Here is a 25382-nt window from a genome sequence, read left to right as displayed (position 1 = left end):
TCTACGTTCGCTCCTTATTTAACACTTCTCGTTATAAATAACTAGAACTGCAAGGCAGATTAAGAAATGCTGTATTACAAAGCGGATGAATATCCCTCCAGTACCACGGTAACTATTACGTACATTTAACGTAAATGAGAGTTGAATAATACAAAGGGGGTGGGAAGTAATAGGTAACTCTTACATTTGTATTACTTTCTACTAAAATCTACCGTGAGAAGTGGTGAACCTGCAACCAGGTTGTGTACTACCGAATCGATCGACATAGAAATGTCGAACAGTTGGACAATAAAATACTTATCGCTGGTGTACGTTAAATCCATTGCGTCAGTATTATGTTATTTATTCATACTTTTATTCCACGTGGCAATATTAGGGGCTACAACCAACCCTGTCTTGCATCTGACAAGGCATCTTTAGCAAGTTAACATACATGTGGAAAATGAGTAGTAAGTAACAATAATAATAATAATAATAAATGAGGAATGTAAAAAATTATGTCACCACCGTCATCACAACTACCCTCGGATCACTAGCATGTACCCTGAAGCGCGCTCTGTCCAGAGCAGGGTTTTCTGAACTGTGGTGTTCTACGGGAAATAAGTAACTGCTACGCGATAACTGTTAATGACATGGGAGTTTTTTTCTGTATTTTCACAATACTAATTTTTTATTATGACTTAGTTACGGTTTACAGCTGAAGTAATCGCTGAGTAAAACAAGTATTTCTCATTTTTTGAAAGTTTTATTAATCTTCAAAATAAACAAGGTGTTGTACCAGGGGTCTCTAAGTGGGTTCCGTCAGGGGAAAAGTCTAGAGTCCCAGGACGTAGTAAAGTCAGTGAAGTACCAGGTATATTGCTGACGGGAGCCGGCCAGATCTGTGCTGTGAATTTAAAAATCACTTAACACACCAGATCTACCCTTCGGGAAGCTGGAAGTAACCTCGAGTAGAGCTGACTGCAACCGTTGTTAAAAGGCTATAATAATAGTAATGACGACGATAGAAATAGCAATGAGCGTACGGTGCTTCAGAAATGTCATTTTTATGCCATGCAGGAAAAACGTAATGAAAAATTACGCTTTTGTCGAATATGAGTAATGAGATCTAACAAGTGTAAGGGAGTAGTATATAAGGAAACAGATTTGCAGAAGGTTAAAACAATTAAACGTTCCGCATTTAAACTCTCTTATTGAGATGAGAATGTTCTCACCATTTCAAAAGCAATTTCTGCAGAATTAACTTAACTGATTCTTCGTGTGTTTATTTTCTTTCTGTCTCGACTCTTTCGTTCTCTCGGCAGGCTTGCGTCGCTTTATCTTTCTACAAGTTCCCCGTTGAGTCTTGTAAGGGGCACAACCGAGCATAATTGCTTGTGATTCGTGTCCAGCCAACGTCTGGCTAAAAATCTTCTCGGAAATTCCTTGCGGTTAAATATTCTATGACAAACAATGATGAATTAATGTGGCTCGGTTTGTAGGTTTGTCTCAACTAGACTTCACCTGTGTGCTTCAGTTTTGTTAATCGAACCATGAGGTCTTTTATCAGGCCATTTTTATACGAGTAACTGTACTTTACAGCGGGAAACCGTTTTTTTTTAAATTTCTCTGATACATTTCGTTGTCATTTAGTTTTTTTTCCAAGTAAACTTGCAGATTAAAAAAAAAAACAACACAATTACACAGACGATTTTGAATCTACGGTTTCTTTTCGCTTATACAATGAGACCCCAATGGTTCAAATCAGTATACACTATACCTAAGCAAAGATTATGTGGCTCGGTACCGTAGGGGGTGCCAGACAACTTGTCAGTCTGTGGACCACTTCATGTTACTTAACGCTTGATAAATCCCTGATTTGTCAATGTGAAAAATGAAGTCGACTTACGGTTCGGAGTCCTCGTATGTGTAAATCGGTTAAGTGGAGGCACCTCTAGTACGTGCATCCATTATAAAGCACAAGGGTGTTCAGACCATCTTTAGGATTGTTGACGCCAGTAGAAGAGAGGAAACGCTAAGAAGCCAGTGCACGCGGCAGATCGACCGCCACGAACTACAAAGTCAGTGACGTCCCTTGTAACGGTTGCGCGGTTCTTGCGTCCGTTCGTTGGGAGGTAGGTTGCCGCAAGATCCTGAAAGGGGCCCGTCCGCTGCAAGAAAGGACCGAACGCTGGCGAGCGTCTTATTTTGGGAAAATTTTCTATTTATCTTTTTTCTCCTTCGCCAAAGCACCACGAAAGAATTATCCGAATGGGACGGAAGTCGGTAGATGTCATGCACATTTACAAAGAAACAAATGAATACAATTTCACAAAATTAGGTAGTTTATTCAAGAGAAAGAGCTTCACAAGCTGAGTAACTCAGTAACGCGTTGGCCCACCTCTGGTCATGATGCAAGAAGTTATTCAAAAATGGTTCAAATGGCTGTGAGCACTATGGGTCTTAATTTCTGAGGTCATGTCCCCTAGAACGTAGAACTACTTAAACCTAACTAACCTAAGGACAGCACACGTATCCATGCCCGAGGCAGGATTCGATCCTGCGACCGTAGCGGTCGCGCGGTTCCAGATTGTAGCGCCTAGAATCGCTCGGCCACTCCGGCCGGTCAAAAAGTTATTCGGTTAGGCACTGATTGAAAGAGTTGTTGGGTGTCCTGAAGAGGGTTATCGTGTCCAGTTCTGTCGAATTGGCGAGTTCGATCGTCTGAATCCTGAGCTGGTTGGAGGGCGCTGGCCATAATGCTCCAATCGTTCTCAGTTGGGGAGAGCCGGCGACGTCGCTGGCCAAGGAAGGACTTGGTAAGCGCGAAGACAAACAGTAGCAACTCTCGCCGCGTGAGGGCGGGCATTATCTTGCTGAAATGTATAAGTCCTGGATGGCTTGGGCGGGGTGTAGCGTATCGTCGACGTACCGCTGTGTTATAAGGGGCTCTGCTACAAAATGAAATGAAGTGGCACCCCAGACCATAACTCCTGGTTGTCGGGCAGAACGGCGGGCAACAGTCAGGCTGGTATCCCACGGCTGCCCGGGACGTATTCACTCGCGTGTTCGTTGGTCATCGGGGCTTAGTTCGAAGCTGGACTCATCGATGAAGACAATTCTACTCCAATCAGTGATATTCCTGGCCGATTTCCGACCCATTCGGATAATTACAGTACTTCGTGGTGCGTGTTTTTTAAGAGTTTATTTTATTTGATTTACTTTTAATTTCTCTTAATCAGTAAACTATATTACAGATTTTCTTACGAAAATTTGAGCTGTAGTTGTTCCTATTTCATGGACGTGCGTCGCTGTACCACATATCGAACTTATTTCGTTTCGTAAATTTTATTTCCCTTCATTGCTTTCGTGATGCTTCGACTTTGAGTTTTGGATTAACGCATACGTTTCTAGTAAACACTGGGGCGTTTGCGATTTCAGAGGAACCATCCTGCCATTCGCCTTAAGCGATTTAGCAAACTTGCGGAAACCTACCTCGGAAAGGCTTAAGAGAGATTAAAAAAAAATGGCTCTGAGCACTATGGGACTTAACATCTATGGTCATCAGTCCCCTAGAACTTAGAACTACTTAAACCTAACTAACCTAAGGACAGCACACAACACCCAGCCATCACGAGGCAGAGAAAATCCCTGACCCCGCCGGGAATCGAACCCGGGAACCCGGGCGTGGGAAGCGAGAACGCTACCGCACGACCACGAGATGCGGGCAAGAGAGATTCGATTTTCACTCGTAGAGTGCAGAGAGTATCTTAAACACTGCGGCACCTGACTCCGTAACTTGATGAACAACCATCTTGTGTCATAGCCCTCAACATAGATGTGAAATTTGCCTACTCGGGGAGAATGGTAGTAAGAAATTTCGTTGTTTATTCTACACAGGTACTTTTGCGAGTGGAAGTTCTCTCCTAACACTTCAGTGTTTTAGCGTCTACCGTGTGTCTCATTGTAACCTCTTCAGTGAACAGCATAAGAATGGTCGTTCAGCCCGAAAGAGACTTCCCTTTGTGGTTTGAGAGATGCCTTAGAATTTTGCCTAGGAAATGCAGCAACCCCCCTGCCAGACAGGGAGCGTTTGACCGTAGCTGTTTATAAGCTGGTTCCGGCAGGCGGCTAGGGCGTTCCCGTGTTTGGGCCAGGCGAAGCCCCCCTTCCTTTCCGGAAGCCCGGCGGCGTTTACCGCCGCACGGTTTCGGCATTTCCCGGAAGTGAGAAGAGGCTATGCCTTCCCAGCTGTGTGCCTTACATGCGGCTGTCTACTAGCACTTACCTCACAGCCTCTCATCAACAGTACCCAAAAGCAGATGGACACTTAACGCTGAATATAGCAAACAAAAGCGTTCAATATGTAGCCCCTCTCTCTTCTTGATCTCTGTAACAGTTCTGGCCCCAGATACGAAAACAAAAACACATTATTTACTGAAACTTCCGCATCGGGACTAGAAACCAGAACCTTGGCTTTGGCGGGAAATGCTCCTAACCATTGAGATCACCATCCGCCGAGGTAGGTTAACTTTTTCGTGGATTCACTTTCAATGAAATTGTTCCAGATAAATTTAAAGTTTCAGAAACATCAACGGGAAAGAAGGTGAGGTCCTAACAGGCGGAGCACAAAATCGGATCAGAGGTGGATGAACAACATACTTTCCTATTCAAGGGAACCATCCCGGTATTTGCCTCAATAGATCTAGAGAGATCACGGAAAACCTACACTAGGATGGCCGGAGGGTGATTTGAATCGCCATCCTACTGAATATGTCACCAGTATCTGGCAACAGCGACTCCTCTCTCGTTAATATTAACACACTAGTTTTTTTGCTAATTTGGATGCGTTCGAAAAGAATGAGACATGCAGGAGATATGAGAGATCGATTCTGTGTGGATAGAATCGATATTGCAGGTTCCTACCGCACGCCGTATTCAAGCAGGTGGCGAGGAAGGAGCTGTCGCACCCACCATACGGACGTGACCGATTCCTTATCGACAATCGAATGTATAAGCGTGGCAGTGCTACAGCGTTTCACGTCACGGCAAGTGTTCCATCTGCCACCCCTAACCCAGCAGTTTCCAGCGCTAGACTGATCCAAAGCAGAGCCCCCAATTGTTGTGTTGTTTCGATACGCACACAGAACAATGAGAGTTAAGGACTTTTTACCGATAGAGCAAGCCAGCCTCCTGGCTGCATAGATATGAAATGCACGGTCCGTCGTAGGTAAGGACTTCGGTTCATCGGCAGAGTACTGGAAAAACTGTGTTATTCTACAGAAGGAGACCGCTCACAAAACGATTCTTGCGTCCCACCTTGGGGTGTCGATAAAGGTATTGGGACCTATACGAAACAAGGCAACGAAGGAAACCGAACGTATACAGCGATCGCAGGTCGGTTTGACCCATGGGAGGACGTCATGGAAAAATGAAATACCTCAACTGTACGACGCGAAATCCTACTTACAGTTTCAAAGAACCAGTGAAGAATTTAGGAATGTAGTACAGCTCCCTAAGTATTGTACCTGTGGAAACCAGGAAGACAGATTAACTACAGCACCCACTGAAGCCTTCCGGCAATCACTGCCGCCGCGTTACATATCCGAAAGGAACGGGATCAACCCCAAATGTTTGGTAAAACGGAAGGACACTCTGCCAGGTACTTCAGTTATTTGCAGGATCCGAATGCATATATAGAAGCCAGGGTCTGCAAATTTCTCACCGCTGTACAGACAAGAATCAAAGTGACACAGCCAGAACCTCCATTTCTATTTCTCCACCTCTGATGCGTCTCCCATGGACAGAACAATATTTTAACGGCTTTGTATCGATGGAGAAAGCTCGCTTCCTGTTTGATTATTCCTGAAGGCTGATGTCCGCAACACGTTGTTCCATTTAACAAATGCGGCGGTTTCTCAGTCCTGATTCTTCGTCGTTCACGAGACATGTCTACTGAAAACGTCAGGAACTCAGTTTCACAGTCACTCTTCTGACAGTCTGTGCCAAAAAGGCGTGAATCCCCGTGACACACGCTGTCACTAACCAGCAAGACACAGAACCTTTACCAATAAGTGCTGCAGGCATAAGAGATCTCATTACTGTGAATGGATGTCAAGCCTATTACATATCTTATCGCCAACACGTTCGTTCCGCTTCGTTTCGTTGTATTGTGTTTCTTGAATATGCCTGCGCTGATATCTAGGAGGAGAGCTTGATTCGGCAACACAAACAAGGACATCCCCGCTCCCCCTCTTTCCGATCTTTCGTACGTAAACAAGTCTGCCGATGCGTGTTGCGGCAGGTCCACATATTCATAAGCCACAAGTGTTGCGTCAGCTGGCCTTGGCAGTGCCACGCCTTTAGAACAATGAATGCTAACCGTCTCGCGATGGCGTCGGGAGCGTTCGCGGGCTGGCGGGGTGTCATGCAGTGTTCAGTCTGTGAATGTCGCACTTTGCCAAGTGTAAACATCGTGTGAGCCGCGTAGCTGACGAGCGAGCAGACTATAAGGCAGTGTCAACACACTGGACTCGTATTCGCGAGGACGGCGTCTAAAGCAGTGTCCGGCCATCCAGATAAAAGGTTTTTCGTGATTTCCTTAAATCGCCTATTGTGAACGCTATGATCCCGGCGGAGGTTCGAGTCCTCCCTCGGGCATGGGTGTGTGTGTTTGTCCTTAGGATAATTTAGGGACTGATGACCTTAGCAGTTAAGTCCCATAAGATTTCACACACATTTGAACATTTGATTTTTATGAACGCTAGGATGGTTCCTTTGAAAATGGATGCGGCCTATTTAGTTCACCAATCCGAGCTTGCGCTCCGTCCCTAATGACATCGTTATCGACGGGGCGTTAAACACTTCATCTTCCTTATTTCATTTTCGAATTTGGCGCGTTCGTCGGTTATGACTCGAAGTACTTTCACTTCAAAAATATTATGAAATAAAGCATAGGCCACATTATCAGCCACTGAAGAATGTAAAACTATCTTAACTTCAGTATACATAGGTATTTTAAATATATAGCCTAGTTGTAGGATGTACTGAAGAACGTTAGGAATATCTTGACTGAGACAAAGCAAAAAAAAAAAACAAGGCTCTAAAAAAAATGTAACTTATCTGTTGTAAATTCAAGTAATTTAAGGCATCACTGTCATTATCAATCAAGCAACCAATCAGTCAATCTTGGAGTATTCTGCATTATGCTATACTAAACTTTCGTTCTTGCGCTGCTGTACTTCATTTGTGTGCCGAATCGCTGTGTACGATCTCGTGTGCTTCAACAGTAATACAGTTAGGTTACACAAATAGTTTGTATGCACCAGTGCCGAGATAGCAGAGTAGCATGAAATAACTGATGCATTAAATAACTGTGGAGAAAACCTTATGCAGCGAGTGTTATCGCGAGGAAAAGGTGGAAAAACAGCCAGATCGGTTGCAATAGTAAAAAGGTTTATTAAAACCATTTGACATAGGTTTTGACGTCTTTAAAAAGGTCTTCTTCGGAAGGATTGACGAGTGACTCCCAAAATGTTTAACATTATCTACTTCTTAAAATACATGCATACACATACTTGTCTATGCACCTATTTTATATATACATATACCTGCATCTTAACATGCCTTTTGAAGACGAAATTTTTAAAGACGTAAACCCAGCTCAAAAGGGCTTTAATAAACCTTTTTACTACTGCAACTGATTTGTTTGTTTTCTACCTGTTCCTCACGAAGGTTGGATTAATAGTTGCTGCCGCCAGCCATGTTCAAGATTTTAAAATTTTATTTTAATCATTTCAAATGGTTCAGATGGCTCTGAACACCATGAGACTTAACTTCTGAGGTCATCAGTCCCCTAGAAGTTAGAACTACTTAAACCTAACTAACCTAAGGACATCACACACATCCATGCCCGAGGCAGGATTCGAACCTGTGCCGTAGTGGTCGCGCGGATCCAGGCTGCAGCGCCTAGAACCGCTCGGCCACCCAGGCCGGCCTATTTTAATCAGTCATCTGAGATTAGTTCTGAATGGTGACCAGTATGATCAGGGACGTGTTGCTGCCAAAATATACCAGATCCTAGTAAGTGACACACTAATCAACTGTAATGTTGGTAGAATGACAGTGCAGCAAGAGACCAACTCAAGAGCTGTTTCACACAGATACGTGACCTTTTAAATTACTTGCCATTACAATAACCCGCGTATGATGAACCGTTTTCTCAACGGCACAGTTTTGTCTCCTCGAACATGCGTGTTTTAAATTTCAGCATAAGCATCAACAACAATAATGTTGAAAAAATTTGTAATTATACACTCCTGGAAATGGAAAAAAGAACACATTGACACCGGTGTGTCAGACCCACCATACTTGCTCCGTACACTGCGAGAGGGCTGTACAAGCAATGATCACGCGCACGGCACAGCGGACACACCAGGAACCGCGGTGTTGGCCGTCGAATGGCGCTAGCTGCGCAGCATTTGTGCACCGCCGCCGTCAGTGTCAGCCAGTTTGCCGTGGCATACGGAGCTCCATCGCAGTCTTTAACACTGGTAGCATGCCGCGACAGCGTGGACGTGAACCGTATGTGCAGTTGACGGACTTTGAGCGAGGGCGTATAGTGGGCATGCGTGAGGCCGGGTGGACGTACCGCCGAATTGCTCAACACGTGGGGCGTGAGGTCTCCACAGTACATCGATGTTGTCGCCAGTGGTCGGCGGAAGGTGCACGTGCCCGTCGACCTGGGACCGGACCGCAGCGACGCACGGATGCACGCCAAGACCGTAGGATCCTACGCAGTGCCGTAGGGGACCGCACCGCCACTTCCCAGCAAATTAGGGACACTGTTGCTCCTGGGGTATCGGCGAGGACCATTCGCAACCGTCTCCATGAAGCTGGGCTACGGTCCCGCACACCGTTAGGCCGTCTTCCGCTCACGCCCCAACATCGTGCAGCCCGCCTCCAGTGGTGTCGCGACAGGCGTGAATGGAGGGACGAATGGAGACGTGTCGTCTTCAGCGATGAGAGTCGCTTCTGCCTTGGTGCCAATGATGGTCGTATGCGTGTTTGGCGCCGTGCAGGTGAGCGCCACAATCAGGACTGCATACGACCGAAGCACACAGGGCCAACACCCGGCATCATGGTGTGGGGAGCGATCTCCTACACTGGCCGCACACCACTGGTGATCGTCGAGGGGACACTGAATAGTGCACGGTACATCCAAACCGTCATCGAACCCATCGTTCTACCATTCCTAGACCGGCAAGGGAACTTGCTGTTCCAACAGGACAATGCACGTCCGCATGTATCCCGTGCCACCCAACGTGCTCTAGAAGGTGTAAGTCAACTACCCTGGCCAGCAAGATCTCCGGATCTGTCCCCCATTGAGCATGTTTGGGACTGGATGAAGCGTCGTCTCACGCGGTCTGCACGTCCAGCACGAACGCTGGTCCAACTGAGGCGCCAGGTGGAAATGGCATGGCAAGCCGTTCCACAGGACTACATCCAGCATCTCTACGATCGTCTCCATGGGGGAATAGCAGCCTGCATTGCTGCGAAAGGTGGATATGCACTGTACTAGTGCCGACATTGTGCATGCTCTGTTGCCTGTGTCTATGTGCCTGTGGTTCTGTCAGTGTGATCATGTGATGTATCTGACCCAAGGAATGTGTCAATAAAGTTTCCCCTTCCTGGGACAATGAATTCACGGTGTTCTTATTTCAATTTCCAGGAGTGTATATTAAATATGTTTTGTACTGCCACGAATGCCCGATGATGAAGGCTGTGCCGTGAAACGCGTGGCATAAGTAAAATGTGAACCATGTGTAAACAAACTGTGACTGGAGCGGTATTAGAACATTCTGAATAAAAACTACTTTGCGTCACAGGCGGCATTCGCGTGCAGCGCCACTGTAGTATAGCGAAGCCTGCCAAGCAGGCGGTATCTCAGTGTTTACGAACTGCGTCAGCAGTCGGGCCCGCGACGCAGCTCGCGACGCATCTTGCCACCTGCCATCCTTGATTTGAATAAAGAACGGGGTTGACGACACCGGTAAGCTGCTTACGTGCTGTGGTGTGGTGTGGTAGCTAGTGAACTCGCACGTTGTGTTTGTGAGCACCGGTGGCCGTACGTCTTACTTGTACGTTACCTCACACGTGTCCTTCATCTACTACGCTGCGTGTCTACGTAGCGCACCTGGAATTAGGTTCGGGTTGCAGCAGTCCGTTGGAGGAATGCTGCTTTCCTTACGCACACGTTGTCGTGTCTTCGCGTTATAGCGCGCACGTGCGCGACACAACTCAGCTGTCGACGCCTCAGCCTCTGAACAATCCACCAGTTACGGGAGCAATTTTCCTGCACATGTCATCGTTTTATACTATGTTCTTAAAATACTGTATTTCCCCCGCTACGCCAACTTGCGTTAATCCATCGAATAATCGTGGCAGAAAGGCCTTCTGGACAAAGAATCAGAATGTTTCAACTTTGGGAACAAGCAGGCGTAATGCGGGCTCACGTACAGCCGATAGAGAGCACAAGGTAACCGTAACCGCGGTGTTTCTTATGTCATTTCCCAAGTGTTGAAAAGTTTTCCACGGGAAAGCAAAGGCGCGGCATCGAACAACTGAGGTCACTCGCCTCTCATTTCTTTTTTTTTCTGCAGCTGCATCTAAGCCTGTAGTCCGCAAGTTTGTGGCAGAGGGTACTTCGTGCACCACAGCCACCCGTCCGAAAACTGTTTTGAATACCACAGTGCTTGCTAGGCTTGGTCGTGGTGGAGGTAGTACTGCGTTACCCTCTTGCGACTTCTGAACTAACTTACGCAACCAGCTATAGGGAATCCTACAGTTTGACGTGGAAATCGAAGCACGATGCAACTCGGCATTTTTCACCTCAACAAACAAGAGATGAAAGAACTGACAAATGACAGCTAGAAACCCTACGTTTGGCGGGGAATCGAACCCAAGATTTCCGACCACACTAGATTTTATACGCATCCCAGACTAACAATTATTGTATTGTATTGCTGGAACGAGGGTGTTGTAAGCTACCTCCTTCGTATATGGACTACGTTTCTTGAGAATTCTTCCAATGAATCTATCTGGCACCTCCGCTGTTTTTGTATACTGTTGCAGGGATGAATTCTGACATGAGTTCCATATAAAACTCTGGTATTATCGTCAGCTAGTGATCTTCAGGGAACGTCTTTTGTTTGACCTTTAAATGAGCTCGCATAGAAGCTGTACCTTTTGACCCGGGTACTATAACTTCAACTATACGCCATGTTTTATTATCAGTAAGTTGTGTGTGTGTGCGTGTGTGCAAGTGCGCGGGTTTGAAGAGACCTGTGATTTACATATAACTGAACTCTGCCGCCCGCCGCGGTGGCCAAGCGGTTCTAGGCGCGTCAGTCCGGAACCGCGCGACTGCCACGGTCGCAGGTTCGAATCCTGCCTCGGGCATGGATGTTTGTGATGTCCTTAGGTTATTTAGGTTTAATTAGTTCTAAGTTCTAGGGGACTGATGAACTCTTGATGTTAAGTCCCATAGTGCTCAGAGCCATTTAAACCACTTTTTTGAACTCTGTTGAAACTGTTAAAGTGATTCTCGTTGAACTGCTTCGTCTAACTGAAAGGATGCACACAAAGAACTCATATGTAAAAAATCAGGCCCAGCTAGAGATCAAATGCCCGTGTACCGTCCTTAACGAAACAACGTTTACTGTTTTCAAAAATGGTTCAAATGGCTCTGAGCACGATGCGACTTAACATCTGAAGTTATCAGTCCCCTAGAACTTAGAACTACTTGAACCTAACTAACCTAAGGACATCACACACATCCATGCCCGAGCCAGGATTCGAACCTGCGACCGTCGCGGTCGCGCGGTTCCATACTGTAGTGCCTAGAACCGCTCGGCCACCCGGGCCGGCACGGATGATGCTGTTGTGTTCACAATAAAACCCCACAACGGATCGACGTTTGCTGCAGAAATTGCTGTTCACCGGGGGGGGGGGGGGGGGAGGGGGGGGGGGGGAATAGCGTATTGTGCGTAAACAGACAGAACGACCTAATACTCTAAGATTACTGGAAGCAGTTACTTACATAAAATATGTAGTAGTGTGTGTGTGTGTGTGTGTGTGTGTGTGTGTGTGAGAGAGAGAGAGAGTGTGTGAATGTGTGTGTGTGTGTGTGTGTGTGTGTGTGCGCGCGGAGCGATTTAAGCAGGAAATACCACATATCGCAGGGAAGGAAGGCGCCTGACTGTGATTCATTGGAAGAATCTTTAGGAAACGTAGTCCATCCAGAAAGAAGGTAGCCTACAAAACCCTCGTTGACCAATACCTGAATATCGCTCGTCAATCTGAGTTCCGTACTAGATAGGATTGATCGAAGAAATAGAGAAGAGCCAAAGCAAATCAGCCTGTTTCGTTACTGGTTGGCTGAGCAATTGCCAAATCGTTGCAGAAATGGTCAGCCAACTCCAGACGCTGCCAGAGAGGCGTGCTGGATCTTGGAGTTCTTTACTATTATTTTAAAGTACCGAGAGCGTACCTTCCTAGAAGAGCCAAGCAATATATTGCTTCCTTCTTCGTTATGTCTCGCTGAAAGACTGTGAAGATAAAATTAGAGAAATTCGAACGCACACGGGGACCTACTAGCAATCTTTCTTCCCGCAACCATTCGCGACTGTACAGGAAACGGGGGAAGTGACAGTCGTACACGAAAGTACCCTCTGACACACATCGTAAGGTGGCCTGATTAGTGTAGATGCACATGTAGAATTTACTCAAAGCTGCATTCTCAAAGCACTGTATATTTTAGCCAACCCGCATCTACAAAAAGGACTCTGAATAGCGTCCTACGACACGGTCTGTGTACAGTGAGCCCTGCTTTGGCGCCAGCGAATCAGGGAGAGCGCCATGGCGCATGCGCACACGCCTATGTTTAGCGTCAAGGACTGCGCCTGTGGCTGCGTTTTAATACGTAGCCGCCATAAACACGCCGCTTTACGCACTATGTGCGTCGGATATTTACTTCCGACTGTTTACGCACGGTCGCTGAAGGATGGGCACTTTACCAGAGAAACACGTACCATCTACTGAGAAACTACTACGGATCAAAAGCGGGGTAGACAGTACCTGCTTAGGGTTACATCTCGTAAACAAAGTGTGGGATTAAAACGGCGTCCTCTTTCATTATAGTAGGGGGGGGGGGGGCGTAAGAACTGAAGGCATGTCTGATGCAAGGAAACTTGGGGAAAGAGACAGTACAGAAAGGAGAAAAGGAACAAAAAGGGATGAAAGTATTAGCGTAAAAAATATACTGCATGCTGGCTGAGGATTCCCTTAGGCATTACCTTCCTCTGGAAGTACACTATGCGAATAACCATAAAGTGCTTGGCGCATGGTGCATTACACTGTACCACATATATGAAAATGCACAGTGGACAGCGCGAAAGGTCACAGATTTGTTTGACCCACGGAAGAGCGTCGAGGAAATGTTGAGAAACGCTTGAAGATGCCAACTGTTCTGAGAGAGCCTACTTATCAAGTTTCGGGGACCAGCGAAGAATCTGGGAACTTACTACAGCTGTCAAAGTATCGCTTCAGTAGCGAGCCAGGGCAAGATCAAACTTATAACATCGCGCGCAGAGGCCTTTAAGCAGTTATTCTTCCCGCGTCTCATACGCGTTTGGAACGGGAAGGAAGCCTGATACATCTACATCTACATTTATACTCCGCAAGCCACCCAACGGTGTGTGGCGGAGGGCACTTAACGTGCCACTGTCATTACCTCCCTTTCCTGTTCCAGTCGCGTATGGTTCGCGGGAAGAACGACTGTCTGAAAGCCTCCGTGCGCGCTCTAATCTCTCTAATTTTACATTCGTGATCTCCTCGGGAGGTATAAGTAGGGGGAAGCAATATATTCGATACCTCATCCAGAAACGCACCCTCTCGAAACCTGGACAACAAGCTACACCGCGATGCAGAGCGCCTCTCTTGCAGAGTCTGCCACTTGAGTTTATTAAACATCTCCGTAACGCTATCACGGTTACCAAATAACCCTGTGACGAAACGCGCCGCTCTTCTTTGGATCTTCTCTATCTCCTCCGTCAGACCGATCTGGTACGGATCCCACACTGATGAGCAATACTCAAGTATAGGTCGAACGAGTGTTTTGTAAGCCACCTCCTTTGTTGATGGACTACATTTTCTAAGCACTCTCCCAATGAATCTCAACCTGGTACCCGCCTTACCAACAATTAATTTTATATGATCATTCCACTTCAAATCGTTCCGCACGCATACTCCCAGATATTTTACAGAAGTAACTGCTACCAGTGTTTGTTCCGCTATCATATAATCATACAATAAAGGATCCTTCTTTCTATGTATTCGCAATACATTACATTTGTCTATGTTAAGGGTCAGTTGCCACTCCCTGCACCAAGTGCCTATCCGCTGCAGATCTTCCTGCATTTCGCTACAATTTTCTAATGCTGCAACTTCTCTGTATACTACAGCATCATCCGCGAAAAGCCGCATGGAACTTCCGACACTATCTACTAGGTCATTTATATATATTGTGAAAAGCAATGGTCCCATAACACTCCCCTGTGGCACGCCAGAGGTTACTTTAACGTCTGTAGACGTCTCTCCATTGATAACAAGACGCTGTGTTCTGTTTGCTAAAAACTCTTCAATCCAGCCACACAGCTGGTCTGATATTCCGTAGGCTCTTACTTTGTTTATCAGGCGACAGTGCGGAACTGTATCGAACGCCTTCCGGAAGTCAAGAAAAATAGCATCTCCCTGGGAGCCTGTATCTAATATTTTCTGGGTCTCATGAACAAATAATGCGAGTTGGGTCTCACACGATCGCTGTTTCCGGAATCCATGTTGATTCCTACATAGTAGATTCTGGGTTTCCAAAAACGACATGATACTCGAGCAAAAAACATGTTCTAAAATTCTACAACAGATCGACGTCAGAGATATAGGTCTATAGTTTTGCGCATCTGCTCGACGACCCTTCTTGAAGACTGGGACTATCTGTGCTCTTTTCCAATCATTTGGAACCCTCCGTTCCTCTAGAGACTTGCGGTACACGGCTGTTAGAAGGGGGGCAAGTTCTTTCGCGTACTCTGTGTAGAATCGAATTGGTATTTTGGGAAGGTACGCAGTGCCATGCGCTACACAACGGCTCGCAGGTTGTGGATGTAGATATACCGGTATTACGATTTCGTCCCATTCCGCTTATAGATGGGGCACGGGAAGAATTAGCACGACACTGTGTCAAGTGTTGCTAGTTTCAGTTTAATCAATACGGTATGTACGCGATCGACACTTGTATGTGTGTGTGTGTGTGACTGGGAGAATTTAGTTTCCTTCGTGAAAACCAATTCTCGGAATTTTTTAAAGCTGGGTTTTGGGCAATACATGGCGTCTTCCCCCAAATGTCTTGTCAGTTGAGATTTCTCACTATTCCTCAGTAATCAGCCACATTATGTGACAATTCGCTCTGCTCTTTCTAGCAAGGATTCCATGTTTCCCTTTAGTCTGATGTCATATCATTCCATACAGCTGAAGAGTAAGTATTCGAATGCGAATTTTTTTTAGGTTATGTTCTGTTCTCTAGAACAGGGACTCTTAAGACGTCATGTGCATGGGAAGACTTTATTTATATTTAACGATGGTGATCTTCCGCTGGGTGCCTCTGGGATGCGTACGTGTCGTACAAGACGCTACCGTATTAATATGTCTGCTAAGAACAAGCTTGTGCAGTGTAAGACACAGGACTTGAAAATTGAAGACTCACCCGGCCAGACATACATTTTGCGTGATTTCCCTAATTCGCTCGAGGCAAGCACCGGAATGGTTGTTTTGAAAGGACTCCGCCAATTTCCGTCCCCATCCTGGCTTGTGCTCTAATGACGGTGTCGACGGGATTTTGAAAACCGTTTCAGGGCAGCCTTGTGTTAATGCGAAGTGGGTGGGACTCCGTTATGTGGAGAATACTTAGCTCCCTCGTAGGGTGCGCATCTCGTAGTGTTTGACCGCCCGCATCAAGTCCGCGAACCGCGCCTCTGCGAGGTTGCCAAGCATGTGAATCCGAAATACAAGCGGCGGCGGCGGCGGCGGCGGCGGCAGCAGCAGCAGCAGCAGCAGCGATGCGGAGCGGCAATTTCAGTGTGTTGGCGCTGGTCGCTGCCCACCCACTTCGCATTAACACAAGGCTGCCCTGACTTAACAATATCACTTACGTCGTCGCGGACAAATTGCTTTATTCCATTAAAACAGCACAATGCTGTTATTTTGTCGAAAATGATATTTTGAGCCCTTGGCTATGTACAAAATACAGGGGCAGAAGAAGATAACAGCAGACAGCCACGTTTTATAATGCTTTTTGTTTATTTAAATAAAGTCCGCCCCCGGTAGCTGAGTGGTCAGCGCGACAGACTGTCAATCCAAAGGGCCCGGGTTCGATTCCTGGCTGGGTCGGAGATTTTCTCCGCTCAGGGACTGGGTGTTGTGTTGTCCTAATCATCATCATTTCATCCCCATCGACGCGCAAGTCGCCGAAGTGGCGTCAAATCGAAAGACTTGCACCAGGCGAACGGTCTACCCGACGGGAGGCCCTCGTCACACGACATTTCATTTCATTTAAATAAATAGCATTGTAACAAGTGGTTTGCTGCTGTTATCTTCTCTATAGCGTTGTAAAAAGTTGCAGGTTGCTTTATCTTCTCTGCAAGTACAACGCTGCCTGGCTAGCACGTGTGAAACGCGTTTCAGATAAAAGCGGACTAACAGTACATAAAGCCACTCAAAATAAACCAGTTAGTTTTTATGTGACACTGTTGTGTGTGCCATGCTAAAATTTCCATTTTTGACATAACTAAGTTGATCTCTTTTGACACATGTGCTGCCATAAGGCCTAAATTTGAAGGGTGACACAAAAAACTAATTATATTACAAAGAATTAATGGTGAATGTTCGATACGTACAACAAGAACATTTGGTAAGATACAAAGGTTACTCAAGAACAGACTGCATAAAAACGAAACCGTGCGACAAGAACTAAAAATAGAGCCAAGTGAAAGAGGAATAACCAAACACCGCAACACCCGGTACAAACAGTACAAGATGCCAAACAGCAAATGACTTCCCAAACTAGCCTTAGCTTACAATCCGATCACAAGGCGAGATGTTGGAAGACCTAAGACGAGATGGGCAGACAATTTGTGAAGACGGAAGAGGCTTAATGCTTAACCCATGAATTTGAGCACGAAAATAACTGTGTTTTGTTTGTGTGTCGAGAGTCATTCAAAAGCACATCATTCATTTCTGCTGTGCTTGGGAAGTTAATAGGACCATCACTGAAATAAATGGGACGCACTGAAACAAATGCCCAGGATCCTTATTTTTATAGTCATTAACGTAGCACAAATCACTCTAGCTAGCAGCTGGTGTGGTTATCTGCAAGAAGGTATTAGCTGATAAAAAGTGTTACAATATCCAGTCACGACAATTGTAACTCATTCCAATGAAGCAAAAAATATATAAAATATAATAAAAACAGCTGATGTGAACATGACTAAGACTTGGATTTCTTGAAGTTTATTCGAAGGATCGAATATTCCATCCCGAATGCACTTCCGAAAAACGATGTAATGTAATGACTGAAACTTGTTTGTCTGTTCCACGGTCTTTCCGCTGCTGATGCAACATTAATTTAAAACTTTCCTTCCATCCTGGCTCTTTTATTCGTAAGGTATCATGTTGACGAAAACGCACGCGGCTTCTTTCAGTGTTTAAAGGAGTTATACACAACATTAACTGCCTCCATAAATATCGTAACAGATAATATGTTTAAGAAACAGAACTTAAAGAAAGTGCCCCTCCCTTACGTTCCGTCTATAGTGCCCTGATTCACCAGCAAGTACTAGAAATAACTGCATGCAACTTCTAACACTTCCTGTGGATTTAGACATTTCGATTTCGTGATCTTAGATATGCGTTTACTGTGTCTTGCCACCGTAATTTAGGTCTCTGGCCTTCAACAGTGAGATGATATAGGCTAATGAGTGAAGTAGGTGGTGCTTATATGATATGTCCATACCACCGAAGTCTCAATTCTTGCATCATTTCATCGACTGGAGTCGCTCCAGCTAGTTTTCGGGTCGTTGTATTGTTGATGTGGTCGAGCAGCGAAACGCCTAATGATCTTCTCACCAACCGCATTTCCATGACATGTTGTGAGTGCTCAGAACTTCTGGTGTGGGTACCGTATACTGCAGCTGGCCTCGCCATTGTGCAGAATATCTTTAGTTTTAGGTGGATAGGCATCTTCTTATAACAAAGAATACCAGTGATGTCTCTGAATCGCACCCAGGTCGCTTTGATTCTTGCTCGCACATCCTCGTTCACTTACCCGTCACTTTGTAGTCGAGAACCTAAATATCGGAACGTGCTCATCTTGGTAACAGCAGCTCCACTAATTTTTAGCTTCAGGAAGTGGACTCATTTCGAGGTACTCAGTCTTGTGGACGTTTAAACTAAGGCCCAGATCTTTGCAGACGATCTTTACCATGTTTGGTCTTGATTTTCTATATCCTCTCTGGTATGTGCCGCATGCATCCCATCACCAGCGTATAGCACCTATAATAGGTAGATTGGTTTGGACATGGACGTAGATGGAGGGAGCTGATGTCTGATTAAATTTGCTGCTCATGTGCTGAAAGAAGATTAAAGTGGCTGCTCAGGTGTTGAAAGAAGTGCAGTTACTATTCCAGTTGGAGAGGGCTCTTTGCGGTGCTGGAAGTCCTTATCAAAGTCCTTATCAAGTCACTGAAAGAATTCACAGACGCGCTGCTAGCATCCTAACAGATCGATAGTACAACACCGATGCTCAGAGAACTTAGAGCGGAATTATTACAGACTTTTCCACGCGATGTACAGATTGACGGTTGCCGCAGGTACTAAGCCTTTTAATCTTATACAAATTCCACTTCTTAACACAGCAATTCTTCTTGCGTCAGGGGAAACAGTAACATGAGCACACCACAGACTTATTAGAATCTAACCACACTCAAGTATTACAAGTATCATGTGACACCAACATATTACAGACAACGCGCGCATGGTCGTTTCTTACAGTGATGATAAGTCAGTTCCTGGATACAGCGTGTCCAGGCTAGAGATATACAAAAACATTTGTTTATATTTCAGTACCTGTTAACGTTTATAACTTTATTAGTCCAACATTGTACACGGTATCCTAGATATTTCTATGCATGTTGGTACATTTCAGTGTGGGCATAGTTTCTAGCTCGACTGAGATCGAAACGTTTCACCACTTCCCGCCACATGTTCATAAGCATGGCAGCTGCTGTCTCTACTGCCCAGCGGAGTGAGATCGGGAGAGGGGGCGGGGAGCAAGCCAGTGGGACACCCCCTCCTGCCCCCCCCCATCCACTTTCTGATCCAACACTTACGCAGAAATGGGGTGACATCTCCGTGATGTGCACCATCCTGTTGGAAAATGACGTCAGGAGGCATCTGCGGAACTGCATAGGCTATCAACATGTCGAGATAATTTTGCCCTGTCACTGTAGAGTCCTTAAAAAATGGACCAATCACCAAAGTTTATGTAATCCCAACCACAAATTAACTTTTGGTGAGTTCCTTTCGTACTCAATCACTTCTTCTGGAGACTCACTTCCCCATATTCGACAGTTACGTCAGTTAACTTTGCCACATCACTGGACAGAACTGCATTAAGGTAGTCGTTGTTTTCGTCTATACGATGCAACATTTCAGCGGCAAAATCACATCGCCTGCGGTGATCCTCAGGCAAACTTTGGTGCTTTTAAGCATGCAACCGGAGTCTTATTCAAATGTGTGTGAGTGAAATGTTAACTGCTAAGGTCATCAGTCCCTAAGCTTACACAATACTTCACCTAAATTATCCTAAGGACAAACACACACACACACACACACACACACACACACACACACACACACACACACACATATGCCCGAGGGAGGACTCGAACCTCCCCCGGGACCAGCCGCACAGTCCATGGCTGCAGCGCCTTGAACCGCTCGGCTAATCCCGCGCGGCACAACCAGAGTCGTTTGTGCAGAATGTCGTGCATCGTCGAATGGGAGACGGCTAATTCCCACTAGCTTGTGTAATGGATTTACGTGGGCTTCTGGCGAATGCTTCGCGCACACGTTCCACGGTCTCTTCGTGCGCATGCGTTTTGGGGTGTTTTCCAGAATTTGAAATCCAACTTCCCGTTTCTCAGTGATAAATGGGCTTACTTGTGGAGGGGGAATGTACATTCCGTTCTCTTTTTGCACGCCACTGAACACTTGTTACAGATTTTAACTCTGCTAACCATAGCAAACACTGCAGCTTTCGTTGTGGGGTCCACATTTTGACTGTAAGGGATAAGTCTTTCTAATACACAGTAAACATTTTTGCGCATGCACCATACAACTCCGCGCTGTTCATGAAATTGTGAGGATAATATCTCGTTGAGTGTATCTACTGATTGCATATGTACCCAAGAACATAAAATGTAGAGTTCTAGCCGGCCGAGGTGGCCGAGCGGTTCTAGGCGCTACAGTCTGGAACCGCGGGACCGCTACGGTCGCAGGTTCGAATCCTGCCTCGGGCATGGATGTGTGTGATGTCCTTAGGTTAGTTAGGTTTAAGTAGTTCTAAGTTCTAGGGGACTGATGACCTCAGAAGTTAAGGCCCATAGTGCTCAGAGCCATTTGAACCATTTTGTAGATTTCTATTGTTATAAGCATTTGTTTGTGTATACCTCTAGCCCTGACATCCTGTATTTTGTGTAAGAATAAGCTGACTGCTTGGTGTTAGCTAAGCGGTATTCCAAGAAGCCTAGCTGATAATTCTGCAGGCACCATCGTAAATCCCATAGATGATGAGAATAATATGTGAGAGATTAGGGCGCGAATACAGGCTTATAGCCGGCCCCGGGGGGGTGGGGGGGTGGGGGGGGGGGGGGGCAAGCGGTTCTCGGCACTACAGTCTGGAACCGCGCGACCGCTAACCTAACCTAACCTAACCTAACCTAACCTCCTGCCTCGGGCATGGATGTGTGTGATGTCCTTAGTTAGGTTTAAGTAATTCTAAGTTCTAGGGGACTGATGACCTCAGCAGTTAAGTCCCTTAGTGCTCAGAGCCATTTGAACCATTTTGAACAGGCTTATAGAGAATTATTTTTTCTTCACTTGATACGCGAATGGAATAGGACAAATGCGTACTGTACGAAGTGCCGTCCACTGTGCACAGTTCGGTTTCTTGCGAAGTAGACGTAGGTACATGATACGTCAGGTCTGTTCATCTTTTTCATTGATGTTTAGGGAGGCGCTCCACTTCTTGCTGTGCCCTTCGACAGTGGAAGATACCGGGAAAGACAATGCACTGAGGCCTGTCAGTCGATGTTACGTAAACAGTGTCGGCTGCCTTGCAAAGTACCTCGTACGGTATAAGGAGGTGTCGCCGGTAATGGCTGAGCTGGCAAAGTCTGCGTGCAGCTAGCGGCTGGCTGGAAGACGTCAGCCTTTGTTTGGCGAGCAAGCGGCGACACGATCCTACTGGAGGCAGGTTTCTTCCTGCCCACCGCCGCAGGAAGCTACTTGTCGGTTCCCCTGGCCTCACGCAGTACCTGCTCACTACAGTACAGTACACAGTGCGTGACAGAAGGGTGCTTTTCACTGTCTGCTAGCGTTCGAGTGATACACTTGCGGGTATACTGTACACCTCGCAGTTTTGTCTGAAGATTGGGCCCTACAGCTTCGAAATCGATAGCGATAGGAAAACAATAAATACAGGTGCGTGGATAACGAAGTAGAATAATTAGTATTTATTTGCCACCGTGACAGTATTACTGATGTTAACCACTGGTTTTCGTATATTCACATTTATGTAGCGGAGTTTAGTAGACTAGCTAGCACGTATTCCTGCCGTGAATCAGTAACTTTACACTAACCGCCTTTAAATCTTTGAAGAACTAACGAAGCGTATATTGAAAAGTAATGGACTCATTTCTAAGCAATAATCGCAAGATAAATCTGTATTTTGTTCGACAAATAGATGCTGTTGTTCCTCTTACACGTGGCCGTATTGCGAACCACAAATCTCACAGGAAAATGCGACTAGTGAGGAGCGCATAAGAACCACCAGCTTGTTAAATAGGCGCATAAGTGAGGTTCGTGACTTGAAACATCACGAATGACCCTCACGGTTTGACGTTGGGCTCACGGATTTATATCAAACTTCGTACACATGCAGTAGGCTGTTAACATAACATAATGTGCAAGTAGCAAAGTGCACTACTGTGGCAGTCCAGAGAAAATTGCAAGAAAGGTTTCCGCATCTATTACGTAACTGATGTACTTGTGCGAAGTCATTGTGGTCAACCGGTTAGCGGTAGCGCTTAGTAAGCGGGTCGTGTATGAGCGACGATTCAAAACCCGCTACCACTTGTTTTTGAACCTATATTTTTCTCATCACTGGTCAGATTATTTAATTTATATGACATTTGCGAGGAAATATGATAAAAAACCACGTGCATTTTCATGAAGTTGTAGTGAATTTTTCATATATTTCACTATACTATTTGTAATTAATTTTTCAAGGACGAGGGACAGGCTAGGGAAGCCCAAGCCAAACCTCGATAAATAATGATATGAATGACATTAGTCACAATCAGTAATATAGTAAAGTCAGAATGCACCAGACCACAAGAGTCATGTACAATAACTCGTCGGATGTGCTCTGGACATCACACGTTGCAGGATGATGTTTGTCATAAAGACATGGAAAACATAAAATTGTAACTTCGTGCAAATAATTCACTACATACACGTTTTTTTCAAAATGTTATCTATAAAATGTCATAAATTAAATAATATGACAGTGATAAAAAATTAATTAATGATTGCGTTTTAGCGGGAGTCGAAGCGTCGCCTCATGTACGTTCGTCTTACGACACGTTCGTCTTACTAAGCTCGAATGCTAACCACGTGATCACAGTGAGTTCTAACATCGACTACCTACGCACAGCCGGCCGCGGTGGCCGAGCGGTTCTAGGCTCTTCAGTCCGGAACCGCGCGACAGCTACGGTCGCAGGTTCGAATCCTGCCTCGGGCATGGATGTGTGTGATGTCTTTAGGTTAGTTAGGTTTAAGTAGTTCTAAGTTCTAGGGGACTGATGACCTCAGATGTTAAGTTCCATAGTGCTCAGAGCCATTTGAACCATTTTTGAACCTACGCACAGATAAATAACCCACATAACAGACGCGCAAAACTTCTCTTGTGATTTTCTTGGAATTGCCAGCGCAGTGCACCTTACTACTTTCCCATTATGTAGTTTTAGTGGCCTACTAAAGGCGCACAAAGTTGGAAGCAAATCTGCGATCCCAACGTCGTGGCCTCCCCTTATAAGAATATTAATACTCTATGTGCCTGACTTGCCTCAAATTCTATACGAGAGTGACAAATGGAAATATGCAAAGATACGTTTCTATCATGGTGCTCACTGTTGACAATTTTCTAACGGTAAAGTTATTGCATCAGTTTCTACAAGCCCGTGGATTTGTGCCTTCCGCGAGACTAGGTCGTCTAGTTACAGACCCTGAAATCTTGTGGTGCCTCCTGTTTCACTAACTGTGCTAATATTGCTGGAAGTTTGTATGTGGGAAGAAACAGAATTCTACGTTATGGACTCCATGTACTGCGTCTTGTTCGCCGTTATGCGGTCGAGGACTACAGCGAAAATCACAAATCGGAAAGACAGGATCTGGACTTGAGCCCCGTCGCCACTTAACACAACTCCAGTGTCTATGGCGGCCACACACTGAAGTACAAGAGTACAGATCCCGTTCGCCTCCACACTGTCCAAGCAAGGCACGCTTGTTGAAGCACCACTTTGTGCTTCGGGAGTTCCGACGACAACGATTTGCTGGTTTTGGCTGCCTTTACAACTATTATGTGAAAAAATGACGCAACGTGATTTGTGGTGTAAAGACTGGCTAACGAAACACAAAATCTATGTACCTTATGTCTATCTGATCCTTATTTTTATCTTTTCTTTCCTTTGCTTCATTCTGGGAGATTTTTGTATAACGACATTTTTGCCTGTGACAGTCAGTTGCTTTGTATTTTGTTCAAAGTACACCGTACGGCATTTACTTCTCTTCCGTCATCGGTTTTCGATTTCTGATGCAAGCCTACTTTCACATATTCTTATAAACTTTCCCAGCAACTTGCGATTAACTTGCTTCATATCACTCGACTTAACTCCGCTACGAAAACCGCCTCACAACTAACGTTTGCTTGCAGTAGCTTGTACACTGTCGGTACGCACGCTCAAGTTTGCACGACTGAAGATCGATGAAGCCTCAGGCAGTTTGAACAGACGCACAGTCACCCTGCGGACGTCCGGTCGTGCCTGCACGAAGTGCTTCATTACGCATGCTTGCCAGACTTGCTGCTACGTGTTCGGCCACTATGACACGTCGCACGAACACCACGGGCGACTGTACCTGTGCTGTTGGCGATAGGAGACGGGTAGGGGGCGCGAGTCTCTTATCGCCACGGGACATTTGAGACGTGCTCTGTCTCTTTCGCAGTCGCAGGAGCCGCTGGCGTCTGCACATCAGATCAGTTTACCCAACGTCTGCGTCGTTACCTAGCTCATCTACAGAAGGCAAGGACAGAACTGGAAATTGCCAATCTACCGAACGACAATGCGCGCAATGTTCCCCTCGTTTTTCTGTGCGTGTGTGTGTGTGTAATTTATTTCCTGTACACAGCACCGTCTGTACAGAGGTAACACCAGTTCTAATGGACAATAACTGCTGTAGGAAGTGAGGGAATGTATCATACGAACCATTCCAGCATAGTCCAAAAACACTCGGCGTACAGCTCGAAGGCTGCACATTTTATTCATGATTTCAACACAATATTGTATCCCCCACTCTTCTGGCTACACGATCCCATTTTTCAACGTACTCCCCACGCAATGCGACACCTTTTGCCACCTAACTGGGCTAGGCTGTACGCCCACATGGTACGACTGTACTGATCGACCTCGGAGCCAACGTCTTGCTGCGTCAATAACCTACCCATCATCCACACATCGCTTCCTGCGGAGTTCATCCTTCATTGGGTCAAACAGATGGAAGTTGCGAGCTCCGAGGAATGACAGTTGATGACGTTTTGTGAGCTGCTCTCGGGTGCGCAAACCTGTATGGAGCCTTGCGTTGTCATAGAGAAAGAGGTTCGGGCGTTTTTGTGGCACCTTACTACTCTCAAATAAGACTTTTACGTATTGGTAGACTATTTTCTCACAGAAGATAAA

General features: G+C 45.8%; 1 protein-coding gene across 2 annotated transcripts in view; it reads left to right on the top strand.

Annotated features, from left to right (window-relative positions):
- Window positions 1-25382, top strand: part of LOC126480840 (tumor protein p53-inducible nuclear protein 2) — a 75841-nt gene that overhangs the window by 8278 nt on the left and 42181 nt on the right. Inside the window, exon 1 of one of the 2 annotated variants that reach the window (XM_050104186.1) lies at window positions 21707-21849. The exons of the other annotated variant lie outside the window; for it this stretch is intronic. The gene's annotated coding sequence lies outside the window, so the exon portion shown is untranslated. Of the gene's footprint in view, window positions 1-21706; window positions 21850-25382 lie in introns of those variants that run through there. 2 annotated transcript variants of the gene reach the window in all.

Source organism: Schistocerca serialis, chromosome 5, assembly GCF_023864345.2.
Source record: "Schistocerca serialis cubense isolate TAMUIC-IGC-003099 chromosome 5, iqSchSeri2.2, whole genome shotgun sequence".
Classification (NCBI taxonomy): Eukaryota; Metazoa; Arthropoda; class Insecta; order Orthoptera; family Acrididae; genus Schistocerca; species Schistocerca serialis.
Note: the sequence above shows the minus strand (reverse complement) of the source record. Positions and strands in the feature narration are given on the sequence as shown.